The following is a 14464-nucleotide window of genomic DNA, read 5'->3' on the forward strand; positions in this document are numbered from 1 at the left end:
GTGCATTTTGATGCCACTCTAGTTTCCTTTGCTCTTTGCTTGTTCAACCATTTTTGCTTGTTACACTTAAAGCTGTGAACCCAGTGGATCAGAAGAGACATCCATTTGGAACTCAAGCAGAGCTGATCTTTTCCATCCCCCTTAAAAATTAATTATCATGGCTGCTTGCTCATATGGGTGTTTGATAAAAACACAGCTCACGCACCAGTCAACAAGCACTTACGCACCAGCTGAGACACTGAGAAAACATTCCATTTCGTATATGATCCAATTAACAGCTTTTCCCCCTGACAATGATTTCCTACCTACTTAGGCTATTATATACAATTTGGTAATATGTGGAAGTATTCATCAGGCTTGCATTCCCTGACACTAATCCTGTTTGTAGATTCTCCTCACTTTCCTCTTCCTAGAATTTAGAGTGGAGATTCCTGACTGCAGCCTGTACAGAGCAATGGCTGGATTTCAGCCATAACTGATGTCACAAATCCATAGACAGAGGCAGAACAGCAGCTCTGTTCATAATTTTACACACATCCTAATTGTGGTTTTACCTTGTACAACTGTACCCCCAGTCCCTTGGTAAGTGCGACTTACAAGGTGCACCTTTGTAGGTGTTGGACTGCTTACCAACACTTGGTAACCTCCACTCCTTATCTTGTCCAGACCCCAATGGGGATATTGTCCAAAAGAAGAGCCCTGAATGTGAATTTTAAATTTCAGTGCAAATCTGCTGTCAAAACACCTGGCAAGTGGATTTGAAGGTTTTATTGCAGCCAAGTAGCAGTTCCTCATTTTGGTTACTGTTGAGGTCTATCCATTTGCATAAGCCAGCAAGCAAAAGATTTGAATTAATTTTCTGGAAAAGGTTTACTTAAGAAGGAACACTTATGGCAACTGTCTAATGATACCTGCTGTGGGGGCAAGATCTGAAAATCAATCCAAGTTTCATACAGAGGAGCATTATACAGATCAACACCTCCCAGGACCTGAATGGTCTGCAGCTGATTGCAGATCAGAGCTTTCTCTGCTGTAGTTCTACTGAACACCAGAAGGCTGGAGTTTGACAAAATGGGAGGTAGAGGAAATAAGGGGTTTCTCAAGGGTTTCTGAACATTAGGTGGGAATTGCCTTGGGAGGACAAATGGGACAGAGCTATCCCTGATTTTTTTTCCCTGTGGAATAGTCTTAAAAATTAACAAATGAAATCCACATAGCACTGCCCAGTCTTTTACAGTGAGTAACACAGATTCAGTCACACTGTAACCTTTTTAGAAATTTCGTAGGGAAAACTTCTGCACAATTGGGATAGTGAAAGGAATTCTTCGTGGCCTTTTGATGAAAAAAAGTTCAGAAGAATTTCAGGTTGAATTTTTTTTTTTTTTAGACTTTTTCTGGATCATCAGTGAAGAAAAATTATCTGATTTGTTATGCAGTGTAAAGACCTATTGCACATTGCCAGGAATACGATTGTGAAGAAAGAGCTGTAGACCAGTGCACATTGATATCAACTGTGTAGCCATCAAGCAGGGAGAAAAAGAAAGGTCCAAAGCTAGGGAATTAATGAAATTTTGCCCAAGGGCAGCATTCAAATGTATTTATTTTTTGAATTTGTAGTTTTAACTTTGCTGAATCCATCTGTTATTTTCATATGTAAATGCTCCTCTCCTCCACTCTTTCTATTTTCTGGGTACCCTCTCTTTCTTTTATCTTGTTTCTTTGTTTTTGTGCTAACTCCTCAGTAACACATGAGGTCTCCCTGAAGTGTGGAGTCAGAGAACATTTTGGGGTGCCAGGTAAGATGATGTTCACACTGGGACCCTGTAGAAGTTGGGGCTCTTTACCTCTGCAGACCACAGAGGAAACTCCTGTGATGAAGAGTTTTTCTGCACAACTTACTATGAACTCATCACGGAGAGCTGAGGAAAGGCAAAAGTCATTTTTTTTTCAAGGATGAAAGTATTGATGTCCCTGATAGTGAATTGGGTTCAATTTGTAATGTTGAGTTGTGAGTCTTGATAACACAGAAAAAAAAAAAAAAAAGAGAGAAGGAAAGCCCCAGAATGTGCAGAAATCTTTACCATGTTGTTCTGTCGTCTCTTTTCCAAAATGACAGGTCTGGGTTCCTTAATTGACTCTATGTTATAGGAAATGACATTTGCCTGAAAATGAGTTGAGGTGCTCCCTTTTCATGGAATGCTGAAGTGCCATGCCAGTGCAGCCAGGCACACAGACTGGGGACACCTTGGGTTTCTAACAGCTGTGCTAGTGACTATATGGAGTGACCCATTCCCACAGATGTTGTGAAAATCATGGCTATTTTTATTTTGCATTGAAAATGGTGCTAAGCTTTTGAGGATCAAAGTTCTCTTTCAGGCCCTGCTGGAGATTCACTATATGACTTTACTACATTCCCACAGACTCTTTTTACTTCTAGATCTCCTTCTGTATAACGGGAAAAATTACATTGGTCCATCTAAAGGAAACCCTTCAACAGCCCTTCCAAAAAAGCAGTAATACTCGTTAGGGAGACGTAGGTGACATAACTTGGTTTTTTCACTAGAAACCTCTCCCTCCAGTAGATATGCAAAATGTATCTTTATGGTTTGGTTAATTACCATGGTGTTTATGAATTACAGAGAAGTCATCTCATACCTTGGTATTCAGAGTAATGCAACATACTTACTAGAAATACATACTGAGCAATTACTTTTCTGATCTATTGCCAGATTCCTTCCATATCAGCTGCAGCAGCTTGCAAAAACTTAACAAATAGCATTTTACATAGGCTTGTAGTCTATATTCAGTTTTATCTGATTATTTTTAGCACAGTGATTTGAGAATCCAAATTACAGCTAAGAAAATGGAAAATTCATTTTCCAACAATGCCTTAAGCTCCACTAGCATTTTAGAGCAGAACATTTCTGTGATGGCCTTTGATTCAATCCAGGCTGAACGAAAGACATTTCATCACCACAGAATGCATTTCTTTATTTGCCTTGGATCTATGATTCTGTCAGTATTGAGAGAAAAGAAAAATCAATGCTGCACTATAAACCTCGGGCAGCCCCTGGCCAACGTGGTCAGCATGGTGTGAGCAAAGGAAATGGCAGGGGAAAAAAATTGACCGCTCAGCAATAGTGTGGCACAGTAACGGACAAAGCTCTGGGCTAATAACAGCTTGCAATTACACATGGAAAGCCAAGGCTTGTAGGGCATTCAGTACGAAGGGGATGTAATACAATTTATTGAACCACCGGTTAGAGTTCTGCAGCTTCTCAATAAAAAAAAAAAGGGCTGTGGACCTGTACTGCTTAAAAGACAGACTTATATGGTGCCAGCAGGGGAAGGAGACTTGAAAAAAGCAGAAAGCCCTTCCTTTTTATGTCTTGGATGGTGAGCAAGTGGGAGAATGCAGCCTATTTATGCTTTCTAAAAATACTCCGGTGAGGCTTAAAGGGACAGCCCTGCTGGCAGAGCCTGGCTGCCTCCACGGCTGCCTGCACACACACACACACCCCCTGAGCCACAGTGGCCAAACACATCCAGGCACTGCATTTTAATTCCTCAACTGCACCTCTGCTGACAGCACACTGCACATCCTGCCACTCTGAAAAAGGGGAAAAGCAGCATGACAAAAATCCTTACTCAGGTACCGTTCTTCATCTGAGAGAAGCAAGGTGTTTCTGCAGGAGAGCAGAAGGTTAAAGTACTAGTTAATGAGAAGGGGAAGTCCTGAATTAAAAGAGGAATCATTGACAAATGTGTTTTTGAACAGACAGAAATTAAAAATTCTGACTGAAAGCATGTGTTTTATAGTCACCAAAGGAGGTGGAGGCATGTTTGGGTAGGTCTGGCTGCAGAAGGGAAGGTCAGCACTGCACACTGAGGCCAACACCCTCCTGCCCCCCCAGTGCCCTTTACCAGATGGGACAGCTGGGGACACTGTGGCCACAGGTGGGGCACAGCCTCAGTCCCAGCCACCTGCTCCACTGGGGTTTGTGCCTCCACCAAGAAGGAGCAGGGTCTGTTAAGGGTAGGTGGCTACGGAGCAGGCCTGGGGAACTACATACAAACACATGGTGTGCAGGGTGCAGTATTTGTGGTTCAGGGATAAATTATTCTCCTCAGATGGTGATGCAAAGTTTTGACACTCAATGGCATGAAAACAGGAGGTGCCAAGTATCGCCCTGGTGCTTGTATGGCTGGGCTCAGCAGACAGCTTGTTTTGGGAGCAAGTGATCCCACACTTGGACCCCTTTCTGCCCACGTTAGCATACATGCACATTCACCAGATTATCTCTTAGCATCAGTTTTGGGCATGTGATAGAAGGGCTGCCAAACCAGTAGCAGGTTGCTCAAAGCCCTGTTTTAGAGTTAGGATTCATCTTTCCTCCTGAGTTAGCACAATACAGCAGGAATATTAATATCCAGCCTCAGATCCTGCACTTCCTGGGGGACCCTGATCTTTGCAGGGCCACCTGGGTCTGGCAATTGCCTGACCACATTTCTATGTATTGCAAAGAAACAGTTTCTAAAATTTTTGGCAGGTGTTGTAGTACTTGTTCTTAAGTACTACAGTGATGTGGTGAAGTGTGCATTGAAAACAACTGAAACAACAGCCACAATGGGTCTGGTTGTGTTCTTAACTGAAGTTAAGCTCTCCTCACAATGCAATACAGCTACAAGATTCCTCATCCTCAGTAATAAGTAACAGATTTCCCTTTCCTGTGACCAGAGGAACCAGACCATGGGTACAGCTGTGGGGTACTATGCCAGCACAAATCTGGTCCAGAGATACTTTTGTTTAATCTGAAATGTAATTTCTAGAGTCCCAGCCTAAATACTTCACCATTTCATATTTTCGCATCTATCTCTTCTCCTAGCACAATTTAAGGTTCCAGTGGCTCCTCTAGGCTTCCCTGGCACGGCACATCCCCTTCAACACCAAGAGATCAGCATTGGTGCCCAGAGGATGTGTCGGATCTCTTGTGACAATTACGGCAGGGTCCCCATGGCTCCGTTCCCCGCGCTGTAGAACCAGCCCAGCGCTGCGGCCGCTCCGCAAATCCCCGGCCCGGGATTGTAATTAAGTCCTTCTACATGACACGGCTCAAGAGATAAGGGATCCGTGCCTGGGACGGGAGGAGCTCGCTGCAGGACCGGCATCCCTGGCACAGAGGGAGCCCCTGGCCGGTGCCTTCTCTGGGCAGCCCCAGCGGTGGGGGAGGAGGAGGATGCGAGCGCTGGCCATTCCCAATGTCACCTGCAGAGCCATTAGCCCGCTCAGCCCTCTATTCCTACACGCTGAATCAAATTAATCTAACAAAAACAGATGACCTGTGAGCTCAGCCTGCCTTACAGCAAAGTCAAACGGGAGCGAGCGGCAGGGAGGGACAGCGCTGTGCCCGCAGCCCCTCGCTGTGGCCTCCCGCGGATGTCCCTGTGTCGCCGGCTGTCGCAGCCACCTCTCCCTCCGCAGCCACACGAGCCTCTCCCGTCTACCTTGGGCTGGCTGTGCTGCCCCTCCATTGCACACGTCCACAGCACACCCGGAGCTGCTGACCTAGAGGTGTTAGCCACTCCGCAGCTGCCGTTCTTCTCACATTAATCCATAGGAATCAATGGACATTTCATTAGAGTAATCAAGTGTGGATGCATCCCGCATTTATATCCCGCACCTCCCCCTTCCCCCCCAGCTGCTTTCACAGGCTAATTGGTCCTACAGCAAAGACTATGTGGATATTTTCCCCTACAGATGAGTGTCAAGAGCAGTTTTTTACTGCTGGTTGAAATACCTATCAATAGAGAGGTAGTATAAAAGCCTTCACCCATCAGGCAGTGTTGCTGATGCTAATACATTATGCACTCTCTGTTCTCACACACTCAACTCTCTCCCTTGCACCTTTTCCCCATACTACTGAGTCATTTATGCTGACTTCCATAAGAGAATTAGTCCATTGCATTTTCCTTTAAAAAAAAAAAAAAAAAGAAAAGAGAGATTGCAATTAGCACTTCTCTATCAGTTCACAATACATTGAGGAAATTTCTCACATAATTATATTTCATCAGCAAGCTTTTTATTTTTTTCAGTCAAATCTTTTCATCTTCATATCTTATAATTTCAGCAGGTTTATGTGGTTGACGTGCACATTGGTACACAATGACATCTTGTGAAAGGCACCAGCATTGTGTTCAGCACCTCTGCTGCCTGGGAGGGGATGCTCTCCCCTCTCTGCTCGACTCTGCAGAGACAGCAGAGCTTTAGCAGGACTCAGGGGGTGCTGAGAAACACCCCAAGAGTTGCTGTTGCTAAAATGTGTAGGTGACAGAGGGCTGGTGAGCAAGTGGAGTCCTTACAGTTGGGGGCCAAGGGCTTCCTTCAGATGATCTTTTCGAGGCCATGAGGAAATGATGACACTTGTTTGAACAAAAAGTTTGAAAGTGGAATTTTCCATAAGATCGTGGACTTTCCATTCAAAAATAATTTCGAAAGCTTTTTACAGGAAGGTTGACACATATTTAAAATGCATGAAAGCTTTAGAAATGCCATTGTGGAGAAGGAGGCAGTGCAGGGAAGGCAGGCAGTGGCTCAGGGGGGCTGTACCTGTGGCTAAGGTGCCTCTTGAGAAGGGCTGCTGGGGCACGGGGGGTAAGGGCTCTGCACAGGCACCTCCACTGCAGCAAAAATTATATGGGTTATATGGAAATTCATCACACTGCACCATCACCCTACACAGTGCTTGGCCTTGGCTTGGCCAAGGAGAAGGGCAGGAGCTCAGGAAACAACAGGGATGGGAGCTTTGGTGTCCCTTGAAGTTGAAATTAACTCTTCTCTCTTGGCAACTGTATTTGATTATTAGAAAAACGAGCCGAATTTAAAAATCCACTCACTTAAAGTAAAGCTTATCTTTCAAGTCATGTCAGACCTGAAAAAAACCCCTGTTCCAAGCAGAAAAGTACTTGAGCATAAGAGTTTCAAGTAACACACACACAAAAAAAAAAAAAAAAAAAAAGCAAATTAACTTTCTTAGAACTATTAGCATGACTTACTTGGATTTACCCCAGGTAAAGTGGAGCCCCATTGGCTGCTGGTGCTAGAGTGCCTTGTTTGCAGTATATTTTTGTTTGCAGTATATTTGGATATATTGCAGGGATGTGGGATTTCTTCTGCCTTCCTGACTTTTCCAACATGGCATGCAATTTTCAGTTTTGTTTAATGAATACTGTATAGGCTTTTAAGGGTATATTTTTTTAACTAAACCCTACTTTTTGCTTATGGCCAAATTCATGAAACTGCAATGAAGAAAAATGAACCTGCTGAAGGGGATTGACCCCACATGCTCAGAGCAGGCCTTTCAAGACTAACGAGAGAGTTTGCATTTGCTTTTCCTGCCAGATCTCTTTCCTGAGGGCACGCTGCATAATGCAAAAAGAGCTGTGTGAAGTTTGGTGCAGAGGATGAAAACGGGACCACTCAGCTGCTTTACAGAGATGAGGTTCTCTTCCCCTTCCCCCTCCACACGTTTTTCACTGTAAGTGAAAATGAAACTTGTGCTTTTCAGAGGAAATGGCTGCTAAAGGTTAAAGGGTAAGTCTTCCTTGCTGCAAGCATACATTTTTGCAAGCTGAATCTTATCCATGTGGCTAGCAGCACTCACACTGAAATAACTGCAGAGGGCTTAGAAGAAGAGTAGAGAAACAGAGGGCAAGAGCATCAAAAGAACATCCCAAAATTGATTCATCTGCTCTTTTTTATTCCTTCATTTCAGTTCTGGCCACCTTCTTTTCCCTATTCCTCATTCCACTGTGGAAATCAGGTCATTATGCAGAGGCAGAGGGTGGGTAGCTGTGCCCAGAAAGGACAGTCATTGTGCAAGGAAGCAAGAGCATTTCTCCAGGGCTGCCACGGAGGCTTACCTACCTCAAGGGAAGGGAAATTTGGGGCAACAGGTAACTGAAGCCTTGACTCCTTGCCCTGCCAACCAACCAGTATATTTGTGCAGCTGATGTACCCACACAGAAATACAATATCACACATCACAAGTCACTGGGAAAAGAGCAGGGGGAGGAAGGAGGCAGCTGCTGCCCACCCCAGCTCACCTCTCTGCTTGCTTTTGTCCTCAGAGTGCCTGTCATTTGGCTCTTGGGTTTTTCCCTGACAGGGAGAAAGAGTGTCTGTATGGTCCTGAAAGCAGTTTCTTGGACATTTTGATATATTCTGTGTAGTACAATGCTCCTAGGAAATATTTGACCTCAAGCAAACACACTCATTGGTATCCATGTGAAATTCAGAATATTCCTGGTAACAGTCTGTTATATAAAATACAAAATAGGATGAACAGCAGTCCAATCAAAACCACACCTTCTAATAGCATGTAGAATGCAAATGTGGACAAGATGGAATGTATGGACACAGAACACACATGGAGAGCAGTAGAGCAGAAATGTATATCCATTTAGCTTTATCCATTGTATATAACCATTTAGCTTTAAATGAAGACGTTTAAAGTTGTTATAAGACAGCAAATCCAGATTTGAAAGGGAGTCAGCATTTTCCTCTTATTCCCTCTCTCCCACTTGTCTCTCAAAACCAAGCACTGAATCCAACACCTGGGAGATTGGTGAAGGGTTTGTAGTGCTGCCTAAGGAAAGCTAAATTTCATGGAGCAATGTTCCAAAGGATGCAGAGTGGGATGGGCAGAGGGATGGTTGGGAAATGGCTGTGGCCAAGCTCAGTGTTCAGAAGGCTGCAGGTGTCAAGTTTTCTTTAGAGAGGTCTCCCAGTGACCCCAGACTGCCCAGCAGCTGCCCCTGCTCCTTGGGGCTGGGGATCTCTCTCCCCAGGCAGCCCCACACCTCAACATTGAGCAACACAAGTGAATCATCACAGGAATGGCTCTTGCTCCTTGGAGGTTACTCATAGCCAGGAAAGATTAATTTCCTTCCAAGAAAGTTGAAGTTAAAAAAGCTCCTTGTGCTTGTTCTGTAAAGCACCACTTATTGATATACCTTTAAACCAAAATTCATTCCAAAAGTTCACAGCAGGAAAATAAGGGAGTTCTTCTGAGCCTGGACTTCCTGATATCCGAGTCAGCTGATAGATTACAGTCCCTTTCAGTGGTCCCAGGTCCAGCTTCCCCTGGCATTGCTGTGCCTTTTTTACCTCTGACCTTACTCTGATTTACCAGCCACTGGCAGGGGAGAATGAACCTGCAGGTACTTCAGCCCTTCCCCACTTTGCTGTGGACACACCCACTTTCTCTTAGGCCTGTAACACACACTTCCAAAGGCCAGAGCTGTACAATATTTATAATGTGTAAAAAGCCCATGCACTTTGTTATCACTAGAACCTGTGTGGAGATGGGGATTAGACAGCACCATCATCTGTGGCTTTATGAACTAACTGATGGTCCTTGCATTGCAATAGCTGCAGCTGATGTAAAACTGATCACAAATGTCTTCATGCTCTGCTCTGTGAATCACCAGCACAGAGAAACAACAAAACCACCACATTCTGGCAGTCACAGACACCAAATAGTTATTAGTGTTAAGGTTTGAAATCAAGTATAAAAGTTTCTCTTAGGCCACTCTTACCTTGTAGAGCATGTATTGTAATCCATTGTTGTTCTAAAACGAGAGCATGAAGCTCTGTGGTCCTACTGCAGATCTTTTGTGACAGCAAAGCAGCTCAGGACCTACAAGGAGAGTAAGGGCTGACAGCAGAGGATGGGAGGACATAAAACTCCTTCCAGGAGAGGATCTAGATGGGGCAGGGGAGGGGATTACTTTAATCCCTGTCCCACTCACAGGCTCTGCTGGCCTTCAAAAGGTATTCTTGAGCTGAAGTGTTGGTTCTGTTAAGAGGCTCTTCATAAAATATCATGGACCCAGTTTAGAGAAAATGGATCCACTTCCTTTCATCTGCCTGGAGGGTTTTGGCAGTTGCTGGGGCTTGAGGGCTTGCTAATGGCAAGAAGAAAGGCTCTAAAGTGGTAGAAGTGGGAAAAGAATAATGCTGATGCAGGCAGGCAGACTGTGCTAAGGTTTCATTTCTGTGACCAAAGTCTTGCAAAGGCCAGCCAGTGAAAATGAACACAAAACCCAGGACCTGCCACTATCTGCTTTCCTCAGCTTTAATCATAAACCAAAAGCTTTTGCTATGATGAGCACCCACAGTGCAGAGCCCTCCCCTTTGCCCAGGAGTGACAGAATGACCCCTTGGGTAAACTTTGCTTTGGCATTTCTAACCATACTTCCTTTAAAAAAAAATTTCAAAGTACAAATGTTGGTTACCTTTTTTGAAAAACAGGTCAGATTTTTAAGATGAATCAACTTTAAAAAAAACCAAAAACTTCAGAGCTTGCAGTGTGCTTATTGCCTTCCAAAGTGTTGCTGGCAATAGCAATTTTAATATGAAGCAATAAAAGAGGAGGTGTGAGGACTATTGCACTACAACTTGCAGATGGCTGCTCAGCCAAGGGGGTTGCAGGGAAGGGTCCCAGGAGCTGTTGTGGTCCCATGAATAGTGAATGGCCCCCCTGGCTCTCTGGGGCTGAGCACACACTCTGCCAGGCAGCCCTGAGCTCCAGCAGCCCTCTGGGCCACACGCTATCTCTCTATTTACAGAAGTTGGTGGACTTTCCTCCACAGCTAAATAGGCTGACAGCCTCAGAGATTGGCTTTGAGTTTTTGGTTTGAACAAATCAATGAGCTACGAGGAAAACTACAAAAACAACAACAAAAGAAATGGTTTCTGAATGTTACCTGAAAAACCACAGAGTTTCAAAAGAAAAATCTCTAGCGAAAAAGATACCTGGAGCAAGGCAAGGGAAGAAGTTCCTCCTGCAGTACATAGATCAGTGCAAAACCATAAAACACCATTTATTGCATACTGTTCTGGACATAAAGACAGACTTGATGAGGTTCACTTTTAGGCTGTTTCAGTCCATCAATAGAACTGCCAAATAATTTCTAATGCAATGCAGAAAAACGATAGTTTTTGAAGTTAGTTTGTGACCCACACTTGTGCTAGCCCCAGAGGACAATAACAGCTCAAGCACTTCCTGAGTGAAATAAAACGTGAGTAGCAAGATGTAGATGCAATTTCAGTTTTCATCATCAACTTTCAGCCTAATTACATTTAACTCACATGTGATCAACCCTGCCCCATGGACCAGTAAGGAAAGGAGCAGGCAGAAGAGTGAAGGTGACTTGAATATCTTGAGTACAAACATCAATAAAGAAATGTTTATTTACTAATGGTAATAACCCCTACTTCTTACACAACACTGGAAACAGAGAGCACTGTACAAGCCTTGACTCATCAATGACCTAATGAATGATTCAGACAAGGATCACACTGGAGCCTGCTGCTGTGGAAGGCCCTGTGCACCTGTAGAGCACTGACTCCCCAGAGAGGCTTGGGGAGCAGCAGCAGAGGCTGTCCTGCCTGCCAGCAGTGCATCCCAAGGCATGGTGCCACCCCCTCCTTCAGGAACATCTGGGCAGTGAGCAGGGGAGACAGAGCAGGTCCCAAGAAGCACCTTTGGTGGGTTCTCAAAGGGGAAAAGTGGCAAGGGGCAAAATTCACAAACAAAACACCTTCTGCATGGTAAATACACGTGGAAGACATTTACTTGAGGCAAACTCCCACATATCTGGAAAGCTTTTATTGCTACCCTGGCATTGGTGCTGTGCCTGAGAGTGAAGAAGTTCACAAAGCAAGCACCCAGAGGAAGGCACTACCAGCAGGTCCCTGAGAGAGCCTGTGTCTGTTCATCCTGGAACCACATCCCAGTGCTACCCTAGCAAGGGAGTGATGCAAAGGGAATGAACTTGCTGAGCTGACTACAGGAACTGTAACAGGTTCCTGAGGGTTCTGGCCCATATCCAGCCCAGTAAGAAATGCTTTGCCTGTTTCACTTGGCTACAGCAGGTTCAAATTCTGGCTGAGCTTTAGCCACAGCAGAAAGGGCTGTGAAAAGCAGAGCTGTAAAGCAGCTGCAGGTGAACTGGGTTCTCTTTCAGCCACAGGGAGGAAGGAGGTCAGCACAGCACAGCACATGCAGCCCTGCCACCCTCCCTTGTGCCCAGGGCACCTCCTCACCCTGCACTGGCTGAGCCTGGCTCTTGGCAAAGCTTTCCAGTAGGAAAGTCTTCAGCTGGTACAAAAGATAATCCTGAATTATTGAGAGCTCAGAATAATAGAAGGGTCATCAGTTTGGTGTGTCTGATTGAGTATACAAATTTGAGCTATGAAGAGTAAAGACTATTTATTTTACAATAATGAGGAAGGTTATGATGCTATATAATCTAATGCTGGGCACCTTTGCAGGCTAGAACTTTCTAAAGTAATATTATTTAAAATATATTTTCATTTCTTTGGAGTGATTAAGCCTGGCTTGCATGGAAATGGAGATGCTTCAGCTTTATGAAGGGTTTTCTGTGCATTTTCACAAACTTAGTTGAATTTTTATATGCATGTCAAAATGAAGTTCTGTACATCCAAGAATATTGTGAATTTTCAAGTCTGAGGTCCAAATTCATGACTGGTGTAACTGCTGTAGAGTAACCGATAATCTGACCCAGATTCTGGACTTTAGACAAACTTTATCATCCCTGAGGATTATGTAGAGTTTACTTATCAGGAAAAGAATCCAATCATCTTTCATGCCCCTGCTGTGAGGAGTGGACTTTGCAGCCAGGTTTAGCAGTGGATGCCTTGTCTGGGAAAGGTCTCAGAGTGCTCTGTAATAAATGGCACTTGCTAGAGCTGAGTGCTGGCAAGAAATTGTGCTGCTCTGCTTCTGTGTGTGAAGGCATATGTGAGAAGGTGTGTGTCACTGAGATTTGTAGATAACCAAAGCTGGAAACTCCATGGTTTATAGTTTACTGATGCAAGTTCCTGCTTTTCATTGATCTTCATTCACTAAATCTGGACATTTGACTACTAGAAAGAACCAAGCAGCTTTTAACTCCATCTTTCACATCTCTCCAGTGTCTATGAAAGGCATTGTTTTGTTTTAAGGAAATGATCAAACTGAAGGAGTACCCCTACTTTATGCAACCCAAGTATTTGGAGAATTTAAAACCCAGGTTGAATTTGGAGAATTTTAAAACCCATTTGTATTTTGGCTTCCCTTTATGTTTTATAGGGAAGTAATTGATCCATGTAAGGCACTTCTATTTCCTACTGAGAATGGCAGCATGTAGTGCCCCAACAATTAATGTGAAAAATTCCTGGTTTTAATTTTCTATTAACGTTAACCTGAGCCATTGTGTGTCCCTGTTCCATTGCTTAGCTGCAGTTGTACTGAGCAGCCATGGGAAACAGATGAAGTATGGGTGGTTATTGCCCAAAATACAGCTGGATTTCAGAACTAAACCCTTGGAGCTTAGAATTTATGCCAGTGCTGTCTGTGGCTCCTAAATGCCATTCACCCCTAGGAAGCACCCTACACTCACACAAAACATTTGATGTGGTGCTTTCCAGGGTCCAAAGCAGGACTGATATGTCATTTCTAAAAATGAGAGAGGGGAAATAACATATCTTCATTTTACTGCTAAGGAAAAAGATAAAAGAAAGTCTGAATGTCTTGAAACTAAGTTAAGTGTGCTACAAAGAGGTAACTCCAGACACGAGGTGGAAACAGCTTGTTGTGTTTCTTTAAAAGGGCCTAGTCAATCTGCAAAGGTATTTTTCACTTATGCTTGGATATTTTATGTACATAGCTCTGTTTTTGTCTTAACAGTTTTCCTGTTCAAATCACTGAAACACATCAGCTGAGCAAAACTGCATTTTGCAGACCCATGACCGAAGTGTTAACATACTGTGGTTTCAGAAAGCATGAAAAGGACAGACTAGAGGGAGGGAAAAATTTTCATTAGGGGATTAATTAGACAAAACAAAGCAATAAGAGATTGCAAAAGGCTCACTCTTCAGAGATTTCCATAATTGTGCACTTTACAAATGAGTTTAATCACCCGAAGGAAGAGCCAAGGGCAGACGAGGAAGTGGTCAATAAGCAGCAGTAAGTGACCACTGCATTCCCAGGCTATCTCTGCACATCAGGCCCCATATCCTGATTTTAAAGTGATGCACTAATGAATCCTGACCCATCTTTGCAGCACTGTGCTGAGCTCCTGAGAGCTGCTGCTATTCTGGGGAAAAACCAGTTCCGCTCACATTTTCCCCCGTCATCCCGGGGCTGCTAACATTCCTACAGGATGTATATTTTGGAGGTCAAATAAATCAATACAATTCAAAATCAAAACAAATATGGTAAACAAACTGTCTAATGTGAGTAACTGAGATGTTTTCCTTCTTTTTCTTCTGTGCTTGGTCCTCAAAAGCATTAGTGGGATAAACAATAGAAGGAAACAAAATGAATATGTAAAGTATCTCATCTCTTCCCACATGTAATAAAATGAAAACAAATGTTCTCACTTCTACAAACTCCAC

At 43.8% G+C, this 14464-nt stretch overlaps 1 long non-coding RNA gene across 2 annotated transcripts in view; it reads left to right on the top strand.

Annotated features, from left to right (window-relative positions):
- Positions 1-14464, top strand: part of LOC127059989 (uncharacterized) — a 72561-nt gene that overhangs the window by 17807 nt on the left and 40290 nt on the right. For both annotated transcript variants that reach the window (XR_007778431.1, XR_007778432.1), the window contains exon 2: positions 7400-7591. This is a non-coding gene — a long non-coding RNA (uncharacterized LOC127059989). The remainder of the gene's footprint in view (positions 1-7399; positions 7592-14464) is intronic.

Source organism: Serinus canaria, chromosome 10 (assembly GCF_022539315.1).
Source record: "Serinus canaria isolate serCan28SL12 chromosome 10, serCan2020, whole genome shotgun sequence".
Lineage (NCBI taxonomy): Eukaryota > Metazoa > Chordata > Aves > Passeriformes > Fringillidae > Serinus > Serinus canaria.